Source organism: Etheostoma spectabile, chromosome 11, assembly GCF_008692095.1.
Source record: "Etheostoma spectabile isolate EspeVRDwgs_2016 chromosome 11, UIUC_Espe_1.0, whole genome shotgun sequence".
Lineage (NCBI taxonomy): Eukaryota > Metazoa > Chordata > Actinopteri > Perciformes > Percidae > Etheostoma > Etheostoma spectabile.
This window is the reverse complement of record NC_045743.1, coordinates 19,370,804-19,386,403: the sequence shown is the minus strand read 5'-3', so window position 1 is coordinate 19,386,403 and position 15,600 is coordinate 19,370,804. Positions and strand designations below refer to the sequence as shown.

General features: G+C 40.2%; 1 protein-coding gene and 1 long non-coding RNA gene across 2 annotated transcripts in view; both read right to left on the bottom strand.

Annotated features, from left to right (window-relative positions):
• Positions 1-15,600, bottom strand: part of tfpia (tissue factor pathway inhibitor a) — a gene marked incomplete at its 5' end in the record, with an annotated part of 55,942 nt that overhangs the window by 35,736 nt on the left and 4,606 nt on the right.
• Positions 5,767-15,600, bottom strand: part of LOC116698192 (uncharacterized) — a 12,933-nt gene continuing 3,099 nt past the window's right edge. Inside the window, exons 2-3 of the long non-coding RNA XR_004334150.1 lie at positions 10,767-10,772; positions 5,767-5,776 (exon numbers count right to left, since the gene is read on the bottom strand). This is a non-coding gene — a long non-coding RNA (uncharacterized LOC116698192). The remainder of the gene's footprint in view (positions 5,777-10,766; positions 10,773-15,600) is intronic.

The following is a 15,600-nucleotide window of genomic DNA, read 5'->3' as shown; positions in this document are numbered from 1 at the left end:
CTTTGCTCCAAGTATCACCAGGGGCTCCACACATGAACTCATTGAGAACACTGTTTGTGTACCCAGAGTTGGTACAAGGTGATAGGTGATCTCCAAATGCGAACGAAGGAGGAAATGTCATTAAATGAGACTCCATTTTAAAGTACAAGGTCAAAATTGTGTTTCACTGACGACAAAACAATAAAATGACCCGTGCATTTGAATGAAACTAAGCTTTAGGAGCTTTCCATGTTTACTCTCCTCCCTTGACTATTTTTGATTTGCTCGATAGACGGCAACAGGAAGAACAGCTGCAGTGAGTTGTTAAAACCTTTCTTTTTGGTAAACTCTGTGAACACAAACAGTGATCTCAATAATGAGTTCATGTGTAGAGCCCCTGGTGATGATCTCATGCTGCGTCAAGCCTCCTTAGTCTTTTTAAAAATAGCTATTTTGAGGCTGGAGTAAAAGCGCCCCTAGCTCTCCCATTCAAAAGGCCATTTGACCGAAAAATGAGAAAACAATAAATCTTAAAAGTGGCGCTTATGTCCTGAATATGCTTTTAAACAAGGAAAGAGTAACTGCTTTAATGTAATCTCATAATTTATGTTAAACTTCAACTGCAGAAATGTGTTCTGCCAGCATAGCATCATTTTTAAAGGTGCTCTAAGCGATGTTGGGTGACAATACTTCTTGGTTCCTCAACGTTCTTGGTACGATTGTTGCCTGTTTTCTTCAAGAATCTTTTTGTTGTATCCCTTTTCTATTCATAAAATCCTCATGCTCACCACTCCCCGGTTGTTGTGCATTTTTGAGTCCTTGGGTTGGATCATGTGGACACGCTGACAGTGTTGTTGTCATTACTTAGAATTCCTCATGGGGGAGACAGAAACTGCGGACTATAGCTTTAAAGGCAAAATTGGTACCGCAGTACACACAAAGTAAAAGTGTGACGTTATTTATTGTCCCCTTGGGAAAAACTGTATTGGGCCTCATGTAACTGTAGATGAGCTCTAATTAGAGTCCATGTAAGTAAATATATAATGTTAACAAATTGCAACCACAAATGAATATATGAGACTATAAAGACTGCACACTACACAATCCACTCATCTCAAGTACTAGTGGCATGAAAGACGTTATTGCACATACCCTGAGGCCAACAGTGGATTTTCTTTTGGTTTAATGTAGCTTGACTAACATAGGTATATATGAATGTTTATAGTGGCTTAGCTCAAACCAGAAGGTAAACGTTAACTGCTCATACAGTCTTCACACTCTCTTACAAAATGCAATCATTCATATTGGCTATAGTAGGTTGGACCCACAAGAGGCATAATGCACATAGGAAGGTGGGATGCTAGTGTTATTGGCCTTTGAACGAAACAGATGTGCCAGAAAATCTCAAGGTTTTATTTTATTGTCAGCATTCTTTGTAAATTTCAAAACAGCCATAATGCAGTCTTTGCAAATATGTGACATTAGTGTTATCTCTCTTCATGAGCATATTCCCTATCTATACTATTGCACATTGTGAGATGAGGGAGCAGTGCTTTCAGAGCGTGCTGTTTGCCATGAGGCAATGCTATCTGCAGTCAGAAAATGACAAGACTTTAGCAAGTCAATAGTTCCTAAAGCACTGCAGGTTTCTAAACAACGGAAAAATAATAACCTGTTGTATTGCACATCACAGCTTGGCAAATTGCCGTTTTGTGTAGCCTGAGTTGCCAAGCTAAATCTAATTTTACTAGATGCATCTTCAATACCACACATGCAATGAAGCTGTAATTTGTCAAACATTGAATGGACCTTCATCGACTCTGCGGGCCGCAGCCATGAATGTTTGTGTCTAAGCGGCCTCTCCTTGGATGTGGATGTGATTACGCAGCCAAATCAATAAGGGGATGGACAGAAAGCGAGAGCAAGTGGCTCATTCCCCGTCTGTGCAAATGTCATCCTGGACTGATTGTACTGTAGATGCACACTTGATTAGATGAGACGGTTCGATAGAGCGGCCCTTTTCTGCAATGCAGGTTATCGTTCAAACATTACAAATGAGACAAAAGGGATTTCTTCTTCTATTGGCAAATGATAAGCTTTAGTGAAACTGAAAAGTTTAGTTTGAGAGTATCCTTTGCTGAGAGGGATGCTACTGTTGGGATCCCACCTAAAGAGCAAAGTATTACCCCAAAAAATCAACTTGAATTCAGTTTAAGTTTCCTCACATTTGTCCAGCAGCTTTTATATATCCTGCCTGACGTGGTCACTGTGTCCCTGTCATCGTTGTAGACGTCTCAACAGAAAAGAATAGCTGAAATCACTGTAACGTGTCTGCAAATTCCTCTCAGACGTCACCAGTTTGACAAAGAAGAAAACGTGTACTCTCTGTTCAAATTAATTTCTTCACATTGATTTTCGTCTATTTCCCTTTCTCAAAGGGAAAAGCTTATGACAGAAGAACTGCAAGGCCTAAATGCATGTATGAGGCTTCATTTGAAACTTCTAGTTTCTGGAAATGTACTTGATTTGCATGTGACTAAAACACAACATCCACTACAGCATTTGAACCAAACCTGGTTCAAAATAGTTATTTTGGTCCCGTCTACAAGAAACGTAAGTTTTGTTTTAACTAAAACATACTTTGGGCCACACTATGCAGAACACAACACATACCTTCTACACTTTGTCACCAAGACCTCTATAAAGTGTCAGAACTATAGTCCTAACCTAATGGGAGCTAGGGACTTTTCAGTATTTGGTATTACAAGTGTCACTGGTGTGCCAAAACCTCTACAAGTGACCAAAAAACTATACAGACAAAGGGGGGGATAGGTTCACTGTGTAGGCAGAAACTTGAAGAAAGCAAAGATTTCTGGGCACACGGTGCAGGGCATGGAGAAATACATTAGTTCAGATGGAACAAGATCGGCAAATGAAGTTAGCATCTATTGAAAAACCCTTGGTATCCTTTTACAGAATAGAGGAATATATCTTTTGTGTTTAAATACTTATCAGCTACTTAACCTTAAAAGAGTGCAAACAGCTATTAAAACTCAAAACTGGTGTTATGGTTAGGGTATTTTGTTCCTCCTTATTTGGTATCTTGGTTCTGTCTTGTCTCCTTGTGGTTGTCTCCGTGTTTCCTCCCTGGTCTTGTGTTGTTGTTCCTGTCTTGTGTGTCCCTTGAGTGTCTGTATGTTCTGTTTCCTGTTTTATTTTGAAGTCTCTGGGCGTTTCTCAATCTGTGTTCTTCTATGGACTTGTGTCCTTGTGTTCTTGTGAAACGTCATGTTTGGTGGCCAAAGTACTGACCCAATACACAAGTTAGCATTTCGCCAAGAACAGTTAAAATCCCCGGATGTGATCTCGACATGCCCATTTTACCGAGGATACATCGGATGGTAACTTGTGTGAACTTGGCCGGGCAGGTATCCCAGCATTCAATTCGGGTGTAAAGCGCGTATGGTTTCCGACACACATATTTTCACAATCTACGTCTATTATTAAATCAATAATTCATTTTTAAGATGTTTTAAGGAGAGAAATCAGCTGTGTAGATTTTGAATATAGGCAGTTCAACGAAAATTGATGGTGAATTAAAAAAGCCTTCGGAGTTTGAAAGCTCCGCAAACCCCGGCGGGCGAGCTTCTACGCCAGCCGGAATGACTCTCGCGAGCCGGTCAGTCAGTCAGCTCACAGACCCCTCTGGTCCCAGTCTAGACAGACCCCTCTGGCCCCACGTCTAGACAGACCACTGCAGCAAAGCCAGGTCCACAATTGTAGTATTTTAACAATTTTTCCGCTGTCATATATTATCTGTCCTCCTCATCCTGGCTCTCCTCCCTCGCAGTCCTCTCTTCTCGCCGGTAACTATACAGAGGCAGTGACTAACTTTACCCAGTCCATCTATAATTTTAATCCTATTTTAACGTTTCTTTTCTGCTTTCAATTAAAATTGAATCCCGAACAATGTTCCAAGGATTTTTTCCCCCCGTTGTGTCGGTATTTATATAGTTATTGGCCCGTGATACTTAATAGCACTTTAATTGAAAACCTGGAAGACTGAACAACAAAACAACAAGGCTGTGTGAAGGGTGACCGTCCATGCTTTATTATGAATACACACATCAAATCTAAAACTAAGAAAGTGGCAAGCGCCCTCTTTGCTGGGGGTGTTGCGCAATAACAGGAAGAACGCTTTGCCTCAAAACTGTCGACAGCATTTTGTGTGCTTCTGAACTTGCGAGTTCAGTCTTCCGGGTACAGCTAGCAAGTACGGTCTCCCCAAGAACACAAGTCCGTTCTTTGCTTACTTGGTATTGAGAAACGCCCGTTGTCTTTAGTTCTACTTACTGGGCGTTTCTCAATACCTCAATAAGTATATATAATATATAATAATATATCTCAATAAGTAAGCAAAGAGCGGACTTGTGTTCTTGGGGAGACCGTTCATTTTGAAGTCTCTGTCTCGTCTTGTCTTTAGTTCTACTTACTGTGTTTTCCCGCTCCTGTGATTACCTGATGTTTTCCACCTGTTTCCCAGCCCTCTTGTCACCTGCCTTTTGTTACCTCGTTACCCTGTGCTCTTTAGTGTCTGTCATCCCCTTCGTCTCTTGTCAGCTCGTTTTGTGGGTTGGTGTGTGGTTTCTCTGTTTTCCTGTTTCTGTCATTTTCCCTGCATTTCAGTTGTCCCTCGGAGTTTTTCCTCCATCTGTGGTCTTTTTTTGGATTATTTTCTCCCTTTGGATTTTTACCTTTTTTTTAGACTTTGGTCTTTGTTTTTCCTGGAGTTGAATTTTTGTACTATTTTGAACCCGGTGTTCGTTTGGACTTTCTATTTTGTAAATAACTTCTTGTTAAAAGTTCTCCCGCCTACCTTCCTCATCTCTGTGTTTGGATCTTCCCTTCCCTCAATCGTAACAACTGTCAATCACTTTTTGATATATACATATACTGTGTGTTCAGGCAGAAAACAATCCTTTTTTTTTTTTTTTTTAAACTGAGTGATTGCATACAAAGTCAATGGAAAGGCACGATTAGACAAGACAATGCATCTTTTATGGCTTCGTAGAGTAGGTTACAGGGACGGGGTTGTGAGAATACAAGAGAAAAAACTGGAGGGTGAGGTGAGTTCTGTGTTCAGTAAAATAAAACAAAGGCGTTCATTAGCACAACACAGAGGGAGTGTAGTCCCCGTCTTCGGGGGGCAGCCTCTGTTCTTGTCAGCTTACCTTCCATATTCAAATGCTCCCAAAAGTATGTAAGTTCAATGCCATCAGAATACAGCATAGGAAATCTGCTTAGAAATATAGGAACTATTGGATAGGACAGAACAACACAATGTTATTCTGCTAAATAAAACTCATTTCATGTGCCTTCCTTCAAACCCCGCCACAGGGGAACATGAATGTCTGAACCAAACGTAAAGAAAACGCATTCCATCTAATAGCTGTGGAGACATTTTACTCCAAGCCCCACGTGTCAAACTCCTGATGAAAAGTCAGGGGATCACCGAGGTTATTAGAGTACATCCTCTGGGAACCAAGAATGGCTATACATGGGTAAAAAGTACAGAAACAACAGATCGCTATGTGTAATGTGCTTGTTGTCTCATGTAGTTTAAAAAGACATACAAAACACAGAAAGGCATAATGGCACAGTAGGAGATCTAAGAAACCATGATACAGATGTCCATTCTATTATATAGATATTTGAATATTTCACTTGCTTCCAAACTCAGATATGCCCACATCCTGCTGTTATCATATTTGCACATCTCGGTATGCATTTACAAATGCTAGATCTCCAATAATAACATGTTTTTATGTCATTTATTCCAGTGGGAAAAAAGCAAGTCACTTTATACTGCCTTTATAATAGTTAACTCACATAATTATATACACATAGATCTGCTTTAATATTCTGCCAGCTGCACTGTTATCTCTAAATGCTGGTCCACTTTTTGACATGGTTTGCATTTTTTCTTTTCTTTCTACATCTTTTGCTGTGTTGAATCATGTTCATCAGTTTGAAGGTTGTGTTGCGGGGCTGTTACTACCCCCCAATGAGGGCAAGAGAGCTGAAAGCATTTATTGTATAAAGCATATGTGTATTAGAGAAGAGTTGTGCAACCCGATTGGATTTCGATGGACTTGCATTGAACCTGACACAGCTCTGCACATGAGCTTTCTCAAGAGAAAAAACTGTAGGAATGAAAGTAAACAAAGACAGATCCAAACACACACACACATACACACAACCCTGACAGCCGATATCGCTATCTTCCCTTTAAAAAGATTATATTATTTCAACCTCAAGTTCACTTCTTCTCAAGTGCTCTGGAGTGCAAAAGTGGAGTAATCTCAACTTCAATGGCGATCAACAGCGAGCAGTTGAAAACCAGACGCCCACGATGTCTAAACTGGCACAGAGTGAAGACAAAGTGATCACTCTTTCACTGTGTCTTTTATTGGATTGCTACCTCAACAAGTTCAGACTTAGTTCACCTCTTTCTTTTATTCCTTAAACCTTTGGTACACTCCACTTAGTTTTTATGGTTGAGTGCGAAGCTTCCAATCAGTCTGCACACCTTCTCATGATGAGGGGTAGGCTTTCTTTGCTCGTCTTAACTTGGAAGCAACAAGTCTTACGTTACCACCAAGTCCAGGGAGCGTCCCCGACACGAGGTAAAGTTCTCATTTAACGTAATATGATTATACGGTGACTTGATTAATCAATGGAATAATCGGTAGAATACTACTAATACTCCTAAAATAATCGATAGCTGCAGCCCTACACAATAACATTAGCAATCAAACACCATTTAACATCTCAAGCCAAATTTCCATTTCCATTTTTTGTCATCTGTACATTCATATCCCACGTGACTTACAATAACTGGTTATCTCCCACAAGTTCAGTTCCTGTAAGAGGCATCACTTCCTGAAACCCTCTCCCTCAAAACAAAGCTTATAATTAACGTCCGTACGATTCATACAGGAACCCCCAGTGTAGCTTTATCCATCTGCAGATGGCCATTTGCAAAAACTTTCCAGAGTATGAGTCATGAGGGCATGGATAGGACAAGACCACATTCCTAATTAGTAGCCTTGTTGGTGTCATCACCCCCAGTTTATCCTATTATGTGTCAACATTCAAGAGATTAAAGTTACAGGCAGACACTAATGATGTTTCACCAGCTGCAGACTCCTTTGGTCCAAACACTGTCCTCACTGCACTGTGCACACAGACAAATGAAGGTATATTTGAACAAAAGACTTAAGTGATATTTTTCCCCCTTGAATACTAAGCAACAACACCAAAATCAGACAGTATACAAGTTACACATGCACCGCATGAGCCAGTTTTTACCCAACCACCACAACCAGAGTGGTTGCCGTTTCGTAACCCTTGTGTTGTCTTCACTTTTGGGATCCTCTCGTGTCCCTTGGGTCAAATTGACTCGTGACTTATTTGGGGTTTTAACTTAAATTTAACTTCATAATCTATTAACAAATGTTGTCTTTATCCCTCGTGTTGTCTTCCCGTTAACCATGAACTTGCCCTTCCAGGTCAAAATTTTAAAAAAAGTTTTTGCTTTTCCAATGTTTTTGTCCTTTTTTCTGATTTACTTGTCACTTTTACAGCTTTTAGTGCTTTTTTTAAAAACCTGAGCTGGTTTAATAACAGGTTTTACACTTATTCTTGGAATTCATGGTCAACAAACCTCATTTGTATCAAATTATACATACGTTTTTAGTTAAAAAGGCAGAAATTAGGAATTCTTTTAGCTAATAGTTAAGATCTGAGGATGTGGAGTTGATCACAGATGGTAGATGTCAAAGTTTAGTCCGGATACGGTTTTGAAAAATAATTCAAATGCTATAAGATGAAATAAAACACCCCAAAAAATTAACGAAATTAATCATTAATCTATCTGAATAATGTGGCATGGAATCATCCATGTCATTTTTGGGCATGTTGGTTGAAAGAAATCTAATATTTCTGATGTAAAACACTTTGAAAAGGGGTTAATTTGACCCGAGGACAACACAAGGGTTAAAGTAAGACCAGTGGAATAGTCTTCCTTTACAAAAATCAGTATTCAATTTATTTAAAAAATTCAACCTCATCCATGAAAGTTTTGTCGGAATTAAACCGGCTCGTCTGAAAGATCAAATCTGAGTTTGATCTTTGATTAAAGTGCTTTCATCGGTCCAATCTGTGTGAACACTGGATTTTTATTCACCTTGCACGGCAGTTGGACTCTCGTGATGTCACGAGAATCGCATGAAAATCACATGAAAATCATCTAGTTAGGCATCAAGTAATGCGTTTGTGTTCTGTTCGTTTGAAACAACAATAAAGGCTGCTAAAGATGTTAGCGTTGATACTGCATCAGCATGAGTTATGTCAGATCTGGAGAGTATTTGATCATTTAAAGAAGAGCAAAGAGTGACCCTGAAGGCCATTCCCGATGGAAAAGATCTTTTGACTCTTCTCCCCATGGGCTTTGATGCAAGTGTTTGATAGACAGATGGTTCATCTAATCACCTGCCAAGTAAAGATTTGCCTTTGTGTTTTTCCAATGATAGATTCTCAAATAAACCATCTGGCGCGTCAGGTTAGATTATTATACCAAAGTGCATCACCCTTCCAACTCAAACAAAAAAGAAGCAGAGTCCAAATTAAAAAAAAAAGACCAAAATTGAATATGATTACGTTTCTTCAACCTATGTTCGTCTTCTACAAGTGCTCAACATGGCCAGTGTAGTGTGTGGGCAGTATTTCAGAAAAGATTGTAGAACATTCATTTAAATGTCTGAATTGTATGTGTCATACACTGTATAATATTAATTAATTAATGGCCAAATCATCCAGTTTGGTATGGAGCGAGAACAGTAACAGTAACCTCTGGTATTGAAAATAAAATTTGGCATTGAAACAAATATTGGCACTGAAAAATGTTGAATTGTATAAAACACAAACATCAAAAAGTAATAATCTCACAATCCTGTGATGTTATTTCCCTTTGACATTTGTTTGTATTATGATGGGTTTTTCAATGTCAATCGGCATTTTTTCTTGATGTCTTTGTCTTTTCAGTTTTTACGCTTTTTTTTACAATGTCACTGGTTTTCAGTTTCAACTTTCTGTCACTGTTTTGATGTAGGGAAGAGGGGCCTGAGGAAAGGGACACAGAGGGTGTGGTTTACAGGTAATTTACACAGGCTACTGGCGAGAGACCGCACCTCCACAGGAATCCTCACAGATGTGTTAAAACCGCATATCTGCTGCAAATGCGGAATTGCCTTAAAGCTGCATTCTATCTGAATTCCATTAGGGGGAGACTCCTTAAAGCTGCATTATATTTGATCTCCAGTAGGGGGAGACTCCTTAAAGCTGCATTATATCTGAATTCCAGCAGGGTGTGACTCCTTAAAGATGCATTATATCTAATCTCCAGCAGGGGGAGACTTCTTAAAGCTGCATTCTAACTGATCTTCAGCAGGGGGAGACTCTTTAAACCTGCTTTCTATCTGATCTCCAGCGGGGGAGACTCCTTAAAGCTGCATTAATCTGATCTCCAGCAGGGGGGACTCCTTAAGCTGCATTATATCTGATCTCAGCGGGTGAGACTCCTAAGATGCATTATATCTAATCTCCAGCGGGGGAGACTTCTTAAAGCTGCATTCTAACTGATCTCCAGCAGGGGGAGACTCTTTAAACCTGCTTTCTATCTGATCTCCAGCAGGGGGAGACTCCTTAAAGCTGCATTATATCTGATCTCCAGCAGGGGGAGACTCCTTAAAGCTGCATTATATCTGATCTCCAGCAGGGGGAGACTCCTTAAAGCTGCATTATATCTGATCTCCAGCAGGGTAAGACTCCTTAAAGATGCATTATATCTAATCTCCAGCCGGGGGAGACTTCTTAAAGCTGCATTCTAACTGATCTCCAGCAGGGGGAGACTCTTTAAACCTGCTTTCTATCTGATCTCCAGCAGGGGGAGACTCCTTAAAGCTGCATTATATCTGATCTCCAGTAGGGGGAGACTCCTTAAAAGGAGGTCTGTTTCTGTGGAAGTCTGTGAGAAAAGGACCCACTTCTCACTTGATTCATTCCCTCAGTAAACATCTAACGGCGAACTCTACGACGCATAGCAGATCTCCACAAAGCAATGGGTGACGTCACACATGCTCTGTCCATTAATATTAACAGTCTATGGTCGAGATAGATAGATGTAGTGCCCGAGTTCCACAATTAAACAAAATAAAGTGTCCACAGCGGGTGCACTATGTCATCTCATGATTGATGCTTTAAATCTGCCCTGGGGATGACGTGGCCTGTGGCGCTACAATACATGATGTTCCAAAGTATTTTTTCTTTGTAGTCAATGAAGCTCATCAATAAACAGTTGGGTCGGTAAAATGTCAGAAAATATTGACAAATGTCCATCCAGAATCCATGGTGGTCTTCAAATGTCTTGTTTCGACAAACAAACTGTCATTTGACTATCTTTTGAGTTTTTGACAATGATCTAAAACACAGACAATAAGTAAATCCTCACATTGGAGAAGCTGGGACCAGAGAGTCTGTTTTTACTCGATAGATGACTTAAATGAACAATTGATCATCAAAATGGTTGCTGATTAAATTCATGCTGACACACTAATTGATTAGTCCACTCATTGTTTCAGCCCTGATAACATAAGTTTTACTGTATATTCCAACATGTGCACGTCATATGTTACTTGGCACCTTTTATTGATGATGATTCTATTTACTGCTCACTTTAGAGCAACCTAATATACTTGTTAAGGGACTATTAAATGGGTGAGCAGGAGACATTGCATGGGTCTGTTTACACATGGAACATTCCATTTTAAGCTGTAAATTACACCTCAGCTACCTAAATCATTACATTTCAGTACAGAGTACAAGACATGTACCTTTGGGCTTCTAATGGAAATGTTGAACCTCCTATCGGACAATTCCTATGCAGAAGAATAACAACCATTGGTTGTTGCACAATGATTCCAACACTAACATTACATCATACAACTAATTTGTATCCATTTGGTGTGTTAAGCCTATATTACAATCAGACTGTTGCCCCGGAGCTGTCCTATCTTCTCCTGCCAGGAAGCAAATAAGATAGCAGAGAGATTTCTCGCTTGTCGGTTTTGGGAATGAGTCTGCTCGCAAACTGCCCTCAGTTCTGAGGCTGCCCCCGCTGTAGCTGCGAAAGAAAAAATTGTAACTTAACCATTTTGTCAAGATAGTGGAGAAATGACCAAGGAGACAGTATCTTTTCCCTAAATATAGAGCCGAGGAAGTATCCAATGCCATTTTCTAGAGGCGACAGTGCACAGGAAACACACATTAACCTGTGCCTCATGCTCCTCCGAGCGCATTTGTCATCTCCGCTGCTGTGTCAGCTTTGAGAGGACAGGCATTTTCTCACACAGGAATGGATATCTTCCCCTTACTGCGATGTAGTCAGCCTTCTATTTGGAACATAAGATACCAGTGATTCAAAGGTCGGACACTTGAAAGAAATTCCCTGGAGCAAAGTCTTTGCGTTGAGCATCTGCTGTGTGTTGTGTCACAGTCTATTGTTTATTGTCCTGAAAATTGCATAGAGATAACTAACTCAGCATTTGTGATCTTGTCTCTGTTTCATTACACCTACTCACGGCCAGAAAACAGTCAATCAGCACTCTGAACTAGCATTTTTGCTGTCATGTTAAACAACAAGGAGCCCGTTATTTCACATTCTGCAGCAGATGATTCAGCAAGGAACTTCTGAACTCGACAGTCTGTGTTACTCTGTATTTCTTCATGTGAATTCCCAGACAATCAGATTACATAATGATAGTGTCACAATGTGTTTATGACTCCAACTCAGCACTGGGCCATCCTTATTTTAGATAAATTTCCAAAACTTGATTTTTTTATTCCTCTTTTTAGTCAACTGAAGCATGGGCATGTAAACTTATGAGCACCACTGTATTGTGCAGCCCTTATATCAACGACATACACTGTGTACTCCCTGTACTTATTGAGACAGGTTAGAGAAAAAGACGGCGACAACAAACGCATTTATGACTAGACAACCAGTCCCAGGAGTGGAATCCAAGCCCCGGTCTCTAAGGACAGTTACCTTTACTGTTGTTGTGTTGGGAGCAAGTTCCGTATGTTAATGCTGGGCCACAAGCACAATAAGATTCTATCAAGTATGTTTTTGGAAACCTCACATACCGAGATTCTCTGTGACGTATAAGCCAGTAATAGTCAGGAAGCTGTAGAAACACCTGACAACGACTGGATAGAGAGCCGTTGTTAATGGCACAGGTTAAAAAATGTTGTGCTACTGTGACTCACACAAGTCATTTTCACTGCTGACTATTTTATTTAATCCATCCATCCACAGAAAAGAAGGCTTCTTTAAAATTCCTCTGAGAAAAGCTGACGTGCTGGGACCATTCGGTGCATGACGGAGATAAGTCCACACGCTGCATTCCAGCCTCCAAGAGAGTCAGTGAAAAGCTCTTTGACGTCTTTTGGATCAAGTCCAAGTCACATCTTAGGTCTTTGGAAGACAAGTCAAGTCTCATGTTTGTAGAAGGTCCAAATGAAGTCTTTAGAGGACAGGTCCGGTTCAAGTTGTAATTGTTTAGAGAGCTAGTCCAGGTCTTCTCTCAGGTCCTTGGAAAGAAAGTCCAAGTCTGTCTCAGCTCATTGGAGAGCAAGTCCAAGTCAGTTGTCAAATCTAAAGAAGGCATGTCCAAGTCATGCCTCAAGTCTTCAGAGGTGATAATCTAAATCATGTCTCAAGTTTTTAGAAAGCGAGTCCAAGTTCTGTCTCAGGTCTATTGAGGGTAAGGCCAAGTCATGTCTTAGGTCTTTAAAGACCAAGTCCAGTCATGTCTTTAGAGAGCAAGTCCAAGTCCCGTCTTAGGTCTATAGAGGGCAAGTCCAAGTCATGTCTCAGGTCAAAAGAGGGCAAGTCCAAGTCATGTCTTAGGTCTTTAAAGACCAAGTCCAGTCATGTCTTTTAGAGAGAAAGTCCAAGTCATGTCTCAGGTCTATAGAGGACAGTTCCAAGTCATGTCTTAGGTCTTTAAAGACCAAGTCCAGTCATGTCTCAGGTCTATAGAGGGCAAGTCCAAGTCATGTCTTAGGTCTTAAAAACCAAGTCCAGTCATGTCTTTAGAGAGCAAGTCCAGTCATGTCTCAAAGCTTTAAAGGGGCAAGTGCAATTAAAAGCAGACTGGTCACTCATATTCTTATGTTAAAACAACTTTGTATTTACAGTGTTATTCTTTGGTAGTAATATTTTACAGTGCACTGTAGATTGCTGTCCATTGTCTAATCTGGATTTGGCGTTTCATTAGTATACAACCTACTACATGCATCCCTTGTTATTAATTATTCATGACAGTTTGGCGGAACTCCAAAAGGCATAACTACATTCATTAGAGCTGATTTTAATATATATATGGTCACCAAGTCAAGTCTCAGTTTATTGCCTTCAAGTCTCAAATCAAGTCGAGAACGCACCCAAATAGAAGGTGGGAGTGTCAAAATTGTGCATGTACAAACAGAGAACAGAATTGCATCATTCAGAGAAGGTTTTCAACAGTTTGAATCATTAATAGTCTGTCTCATAATGCTGTTGTTGCCCCCAGACAGAGCTGCTGCTTTCGCCGCAGTAAAAAAGCTTCAAGGTGAGATTCGTGTTGAGACAAAACCGTCATTCTCTTATTAAAAAAAAAAAAGAAGAAAAAAAAAACTAAACGCCTGCATTCTGGTGCAGCAGCAAATATTAGGTAACACCTCATTGGCAAGGTAGAGAGGTGTCAACACTGTTGAGTTACAGGTGTATTCATCTAACGGAGCCAAAATAGTTTTTGTAGGCTAGCACTTTTCTGAAGTCTACTGCTTATTGCAACACTAATTAAGACGGCACATGCTACACCATGTCCTCAGTCTGTAGCCTGCGGCTCCCTGATAAAAGGACCATGCACTTCAAACAGCAAGTTGTGCATCTAATTTAATTTCTGCAAAAAATTAATGGGACACAATGCATACTCCTCCGTGAGACGATTAGTGAAGCTCCAAAGAGCGTGCACCAATGATTCTGATGTTTAGTTACAAAAGGGGCTGAGTCAGTCCCTTATTGTCTCACCTCTCAATAATCTCACACACATGATATGCAAATAGTGACAGCTAATGTTTATCTATGGAGCAAACCTTGTTGAAGGCCACTGTAATGTAACTAGCTCAGATGGCCTTTCTCTATTTACCTATGACTTGTATTCTCATATCGCTCTCATATGATAAATGCAAAGTATAATTGCCAAAATGGTAATGTGTGTGTGTTTTTTTTAATACGGCCTGGAGGCTTAATTTGTGTTTTGGAATATTTTAAACACTCAGAATATTTGTCCTTATGTGCTTTAAGGTTAAACCACTTAATCTGGGTGTTTTGCCAATTTTAATCATCAATAAATGTCAGCTGAAGGCTTGTGGGAAACTGGAAGCCTCTTAAATGCAAAATATGTTAAATGCTTGTTTAAGGAAAGGCCACAAGAGAATATTCAATTCTGTAATATATAAAGCACAAATACATTGAAATTCAAGTATATTCCAATAAGATACAATATGTTATGCAAAACACGGGATTCTTGAACTTAGGAACACCGAGATGGAAACCAATGTGTAGCTCAGTTAGCGTCTAATGGAATCAACAAATTTGATTAGCCAGAAACACACACATTATATATATATAATATGGTCAATTATTCATTAGAACATGGTAAAAAAATCATAGTAGTTGTAGAAAATGTTCTGTAAAGGGAACTATAGTTTGACTATAGTGCTATAGTGTGACAGGGACAGTTAACGTAGAATACACGCAGCTCTCGGTGTCTTTATTCAGTTATGAGCACACGCATAACTTAACATGGTGGCAGAAGCACAACAGCATGGAGAAGGTCAGTAGAAAAGGTAAACTAAACCGGATTAAGTGAAGTAACGTCCAGAAGAACCAAGAGCGATAGATGGAGAAATATCGGTGCAAACAGTTAGCTCCACAGCTAGCGCCGCCAGGCAAGTTCAACTCCTCCAAAGCTTATGACTGGCCGAGATGGATTAAACGCTTTCAACGTTACAGAATGGCATCAGGACTGGATAAACAGTCACAAGAGTTTTAAGCGAATTCCTTCATGTATGCAGCCGGCGAAGATATTCTTTCAAATTTACCCCTCAAGGACGAACAGAGGAAGACTCACAACGTCGTCACGGAGGCATCCACGGCACATTGTGTTGGCAAGCGGAACGTTATCTTCGAAAGAGCATGCTTCAACAGACGGAGCCAAGAGAGAGAGAGAGAGAGTGTTGAGTCCTTTATAACAGCGGTGCACACACTGGCTGAGCATTGTAAATTCGGGGCCCTGAGAGAACAGTTAATAAGGGACCGGATTGTGGTTAGCATCTGAGATGCTAAACTATCAGAAAGTTTACAATTGGACGCTGACCTAACGCTAGCAAAAGCCATGACGAGAGAGAGAGAGAGAGAGAGAGAGAGAGAGAGAGAGAGAGAGAGAGAGAGAG